The following is a 6756-nucleotide window of genomic DNA, read 5'->3' on the forward strand; positions in this document are numbered from 1 at the left end:
CAAATTGAATGAAGTTTAAGATGAATGTTCAGTGTCTCCTTTGACATTTATAGCCCTAATTGTCACCTATGTAGAAATGGTGATGGGTATTTATTATCTATAGCAACAATACAAGTCTGTGAGTTTTATTGGGCATTCAACTTCAGGTGTCTACTGTCATGCCCTGATTAATAGTCACATTAATATGAGTGAGGTATGAATTGCATGAACTATGTGATTCTTTTATTTAGTGGGTTTATAGTTTCTTAGGTAAAGAGAAAGTAGGGTGAGAAAGTTTAATAATAAGCAAGTGCAAAGGGAATCTATTAATGTGAAAAAAAATTAAGAATATATGGCTTGGAGTGCTTAGTCCCCTCTCCCTGGAAGAGTTCTGAGGCCAGATGGGCCTTCATGGGCACTGGTTCATTTTCCCCTGAGGAGCTCTGAGTGGGGATATAGCCACCCCAAGGCGGGCACCAGGGTACTCGGGCCGCTTTCCCCGTGAGCAGCTTGCGGGTGGCAGTGGGGCTATGGGGATACAGGGCACAGAGGTGGCCTTCTCTGCTCACATCTCAGAGCATGGCTGTGGCGCCTGTTTTCTTGGGAACCCAGCTGCTGGTGTCACTGCCCAGGAGTGTTTTCCAGTGTGTGTATGTGTGTGTGTGTGTGTGTGGGGGGGGGTAATCTTTGATTTTTTTTACCAAGCCACTTCCCCTACTGATTCTGAGTCCATTAAAATCAGTCTTCCTCCCTAATCTATGGGTTTCTCCAAGTCAATTTTTCTTCATTTTCTTTATCTGCTGTTTGTGTCTTCTACATTGCGACCACCACTGGTGACCATGTTGGTGCGCCAAAGCCCTTGCTCCTTACTTATTGTTTCTTTTGTTCAGGTAACTGACTTTTCATGCCTTTTCTTTTTTTTACAGTTTAAAGTTTTATTGTGTTCCCTTGGCTATCCACCTCACAGAGAAACCTCTTCTTCTTTTGTAGGTATGATGCTGAGGAGCTGCTAGGTGATGCTTGATCCCTCTACTCTGCTATCTTTGATTTCCCCACATTAGGACCTTAATCAGGGAACTACTGGATTTATAGCCCAGCAGCTGTGTGTAAGATGCCTGTCAGTGAGGGCAAGGCTGGAGATAAGAGGTAAGTGGCTGTATAAAGATGTAACAGAGAAATTTTAGGTATGTGAGCTTATCTGCTTAGGTACTGTTCAGAGATGGCATTGATGGAGAAACTATCATATTTTGGGAGATTTACTTGACAGAAAGTAAATTTTATCTTTCAAGAAAAAAAATTCTGATCTTTAGTATTTGCTTTGTGGAATCTGCTATTTCACCTTGCCTACTTTGTTTTTTTTTTTTTTTTCTTCTGAGGACCTCTTTCTATGTCAAATGATTTCAAGAACTGAAGACCCTAGTATAATGTCAAAATTAAGAAAAGATAAAATTTCAGTATTTTTCCCCCAATGATATTTTTGTTAATACTAGAGCTTCATATGCTTCTCTGGCTTCGGAAACACACTTGAATAATGTTTTTTTGGGGACACCAAAGACATCAAAATCTTTTTCCTGCAACTTAATAAAAATTTAAGTGGTATATAACAGCAGTATAGGAAACGAAAAGAGAGTCAGATATACTGTCTGAGAACAACCTGCACGAAAGTAGGAGATATAAATTCAAAAAATAGAAATGGATGTTTACTCCTTCCTTTTCTATTTCAGGAGTGGAAATTCGTGTAGTAGGGAGTGGGTGGAGTTTTTTATTTTTTTATTTTTTTTGACAAAATGTTTTACTATTAAAATGAAAACCTTTGTATAAAAGTATTACAAAAGCTATATTTACACTTATTGATTCAAAGTCCAATTAAGCATCAAACTCTGAAAGGGTACAGCAACAGGCTATACATGCAATACACTGGACACACAAACACTTAAAATTCCACTTCTACCATATAATGATTTATGTGAAGGGAAAGAAAAAGACAAAATCTTTTAACAACCCAAATTTTCCAAACAACAGGCTGGGGATGTAGTTCAGTGGAATAAAGGCTTGGCCAGGAACAAGGTTGTGGGTTCTAATCCCTAGCACCACACAGACAGACTCCAAGTAAGTACCAATTTGCATAACCTCTAAACATTTAAAGCTTCCCAATTACATATCTAATAAGGCTGAATTACAATTTAAGATTCCAAGAAATCTGCCCATTAGAAACTACAATGGCAGAGATACCAAGTTAAAAAACCATTGAAAGTTACTCATCTCTGAAAAGGCACTTCTCATTGTTATAAAAAAGTGCTTAAAACCTGAACAAAATCCCTGTACACAGCAACACCCAGGGATAATATAAGGAACTGCAAAGAACAATAGACTAGTTATTAACAAGTTTCTAAAAACTTTTACAGCAAGAATTTATATCAGACTACTCTGAGGTTTCCCCATTCTAAATTCCCAGAATTTTTCTTAAGACAATTGTTTTAAGTAGTGCAGTGTCTGTTGCCCACAGACCTTTGGAAGATTGTAAACAGGATGCACCACTTCACTTTAGGGTGGAAGAAATCAGAGGCAACAAAGTCTCAACCGTGACAAGTTATATAGTAACCACAATACATGGGGTATTCTCATGAGAGGCATTCACAGTAATGTACTCCATTTCCCAACAATTACCTAGTTTTTCCACATGATTCTAAGATTTTCATGCCTTGATTCTGTTAAAAATGTCAATTAGTGTGAACATTAAAGTCATAACTATTGTTTTTGTATAAACAAGTTAGAGGGCTGCTCTCTGGAACTCGACCCAACAGTTAATACTTTCATACCATGTTTTTAAGTGCTCAGGGTTCATGGGTAGATTTCAGGGCTATTTCAACACCAATTAAATCAAATATGCTTTTAAAATTCTCATTTAAAAAGAATTCTGAAACTAAGTGATTAGAGAGGACTCCTGGAAAAAGAGAGAGGAGCTATGTGATGGGGTACAGGGGAAGCAGAGGAGAAACTACAGGAGGGTGAAGTGTAACCAGCCACATGTCTCCCGTGAATTTCCAGAAACATGTGCCAGTCTAATTGAGATGAACTTGACTCTAGTTTCCCAAAAAGCAGACTGATCGTCAAGACTCTTAATCAATGACAAAACAGAGAACTTTAAGGGCAGGTGTGAGAAGCAGAAGGCCAGCATCTGGTGGGTATTACGCTTGCATTTCAAATTCCTGTTTCAGGCTTTTCAAGTAATCATGAACATTCCCAAAGCCATGATACTTGGCTAAGTACACAAGGACCCCAGTTGCACACCGTCCATCTCGTTGGCGGCAGAAGCTGCAGTTGCAGATTCCTCGACAAGGTGGGCAACGCCAGTCTGGATTTGGCAAAGCATCCTTGACCTCTTCACCATAACGGTTTCGAAGGCAGGGACCACAGAACTGGCCTCGAAGGCCCCCGGCAGCCTGGGTTTCTGCAGTTGGTTTTGGTATCAATGGTTTTCTGTCGGCACTGATGACAAGTGGATCCCAGTGAACGGTTATGTATCTTCTCTGGAGAGTTGCTGCAGATGTTCTCCAACTCATCCTCTGTGATTTCTTCCACTGGGCGAATTTTATGCAGAAGGGTCATGGATCCTGGGCGCCGACTTCTGGGCCTGTCATCATCGTCCATGTATCTGTCCACAGTCTTCCTCTTTCTCACCAGCATAAACTTATCATCTTCCTCTTCCTCCTCCTCCTCTTCTGTGGGAAGAGCACTAAGGGACCCCAGGATCCGGGGCCTTGACCTAGTCAGAGGACGAGCTCTGGGGGTCAGGGTTCCTCCTGGAAGCCACACCTGGGAATGTACGCCTTCAGGGTGTCTTTGACTGATTTGACTGATCTTGGGCCTGGGAGGGAACGTCTTCCAGGAAAGGAACCTGGGAATCTTTCTAATTCTGACATGAGTTTTGCAAGCATTGCTTTGTTCTGCTTTATATGTAAAGCCCTTTTCTCAAGAAAGTTTCATGCCACTTTCATCTTCTGAATCAGAATTGGAATCAGTAGTGAAATTCTCTGAGGGCTTGGGGCGGGGGTGGGGGTGGGGGGCAGGAGTGGGGCTAGTTTTTTGTTGGCTGCACTCCTGGTGTTTCCTGCTGGGAACTTCATCGCCACCCTGAGAGATCCAGAAAGTCTGAACTGGCTGCGGGTCTTACAGCCCTCCCGGTTTGCCTGTGATCTCATTCCATCTTGTATCTCACTCTCTGGGAAACCGCCAAATGATTCATCATCCGAGTTGAGTCGGCCTGAAAAATACTGGCCAGTTCGTTATTGACATCTGGCCTTGGTTTCTGTAAAAATCCACAGTGGTCTAACACACCTCACTTTCTGAAAAGCCGCAGAAAGATTCATTATCAGAGTCCTCATATAAGACATTTGCCAGTTCCTCACTGATACCTGACCTGAATTTAGGTTTCCTGTTTGCAAAATTATCAGAAGCAAAGCTGTCACAACTGTCATCAGAGGATGACGAGAGAGTTCCGTGGAAATCAACTTCGTATATCTGAATTTCTTTAAGTTCTTTTCTCTGAGATCCTTTTGCAGCACGCGGAGACCCTCCATGCTGGCGGCGGGCACCCAGGCAGTGCTCCGAGCTGGTGAGCGAAGCAGCCAAGGTCCAGGGTCCCACAGAGGAGCTGCAGAGGGAGCCGAGCTGCTGACAGGAGGGGCGCGCAACCTGGGCTCCGGGATGGAGTTTTTTAAACTGCTCTATATCATCTGTCTACAGACCAAATTATGCAATATGTCACTACCATTCTCCACTGTATCCTTAAATTCCCATCCACTTCATAATAGTCAAAAACCTATTCTTAAAAAAAGAGGACCTAATAAAACCATAACTATTAAGGCTTAAATGTCTATTTATGTAAAATGTGATTTAGTTCACTTTTTCACCACTGTGGTCAAAAAGATCTAAAAAGAACTAATTTAGAGGAGTAACAGTTTATTTGGGGCTCACAGATTTAGAGGTTTCAGTCTATAATTGGCTGACTCCATTGCTCTGGACCCAAGGTGGGGCAGAACATCATAGTGGAAAGGTGTGGAAGAGGAAAGCAGCTCAGGACATGGCAGCCAGGAAGCAGAGATTGTTCCACTTATAAGGGACTAGATAAACTCCAGAGGCCCACCCCCAATGACTTACCTCCTCTAGCCACACCAGTTTATCCATTCAAGTGGGTTAATACACTGATTAGGTTGAGGCCTTCACAAGCAAATAATTTCATGTCTAAACACTTTTGCATTGTTTTACAGATAAGCTTTTGGGAGACTTTGTATCTAAACTATAACATACTACCAAAGTTATTTTTATTTCATCTGAAGAAAAATTATTATTGACTGATACCTAAATATACTTGTTGCTGCTGGTACACATTCAGTATAAATGATGATGTTGGTGCTGATGACAATAATAACAATCATGGGGACAATAAATGTTATCTCTATCAACAGGTAAATCCTGACTCCCTTCCAAAGAATTATGGGCTTCCATTAGGCCATTTAGATAAAGCTTGGTTTGTGAAGTAGTCCAGGGTTGAGAGAGAAAATTGTGTGTGTATTTGTTAATATTCTTGCCTATGTTTTGTTAATCATTATGAAATATGCTCTCAGCATTTAAAAATATTTTCAAAGAAAAATTATTTTTGTTTTCCAAACCAAACATAACTCTTTTTGATTCTTTAGATCCTCCTTTGTTTTTTAAAAATGTACCTGTAGGTGTCTCCCTAAGTTCAGAATTATTCTGTTTCTCTATTTGAAATGATGTCTGTCTGAGAAACCCATAGATTCTATAAACACTCTTAGGGAAAGTATTTCTGTTTAATAATCTGGCCAGATGTTTCTAATATCATCTTTTGTGATTTTGTTCTGTGGTCAATAAAACTAAACATTGATAATTGCTGATGCGTTGTGCTGCCTGTTGGTAAGATTTGTTCATTAGCAGTGAAACTAGAATATGAGATTAATATTGAATTTAATTCTGTAAATCAATTTCTAACCCACACGGACTCATATTAAGTTTCTAATTCTTTATAACCTAGTTTTTTCCTTTGCGTTTGCATCTCTTATTGTTCTACTGACTTTTTCTTACTATTTACCATGAGATTAGGACATGATACTTAGGGTATGTAACCATTAAAAAACACAATAAACGAGTACACTTGTCCTTCCTTGAAAATGGGAAATGCAGGATTTAACAACTCCTTCAAGATTTTTCTTATACACTTGATTCTAAGATCACAGACAAAAATGTTATTTAAGCTAAATGCTTGGCTTCATGATAATCTAAACTTAATTGGCTGACTGCCTTTTCTTAAATTCTAGTATACTATTACTTTTAGAAAATAAAAACATGAAGATTTTCCTGTGTTTTTGCAGAGCCACTCATGTATTGCATATCTATAGCAACAGACATATTCCCTATTCAATTCTTTCTGTGAGTGAAAAGCTGTGCCTCTAGCTTGCTGGAGGAGGTCTAAGAGAAGAGCACAGTAATGATATTCTCAGGTTTTCTGAGCCATATTCACTGAACCTCAAACATTCTGTTCCATTGTCTCCTTGAGTTCTTTCAGTCTCATCAGACCACTGATCATCAGAGCAATATTAGTGACAATTTTGTGCCAGACAGAAAGGCACTAGGCTGATGGCCCTTTTTGCTTCTAACATGCTCTTTTTGGTTTAGGGCATCAATGCTTCCAAAAATGCTGTTTAAAATTGCAAATACACCTGAGAAAAGCCCAAGACTACATGAGTAGGTCATTTT

The 6756-nt window shown here is 39.9% G+C and overlaps 1 pseudogene; it reads right to left on the reverse strand.

The window, feature by feature from the left end:
* Window positions 1–3167: 3167 nt before the first annotated feature.
* On the reverse strand, window positions 3168–4559 carry LOC143402561 (cell division cycle-associated protein 7-like; annotated as a pseudogene).
* Window positions 4560–6756: the final 2197 nt, after the last annotated feature.

Source organism: Callospermophilus lateralis, chromosome 6 (genome assembly GCF_048772815.1).
Source record: "Callospermophilus lateralis isolate mCalLat2 chromosome 6, mCalLat2.hap1, whole genome shotgun sequence".
NCBI classification, from domain to species: domain Eukaryota; kingdom Metazoa; phylum Chordata; class Mammalia; order Rodentia; family Sciuridae; genus Callospermophilus; species Callospermophilus lateralis.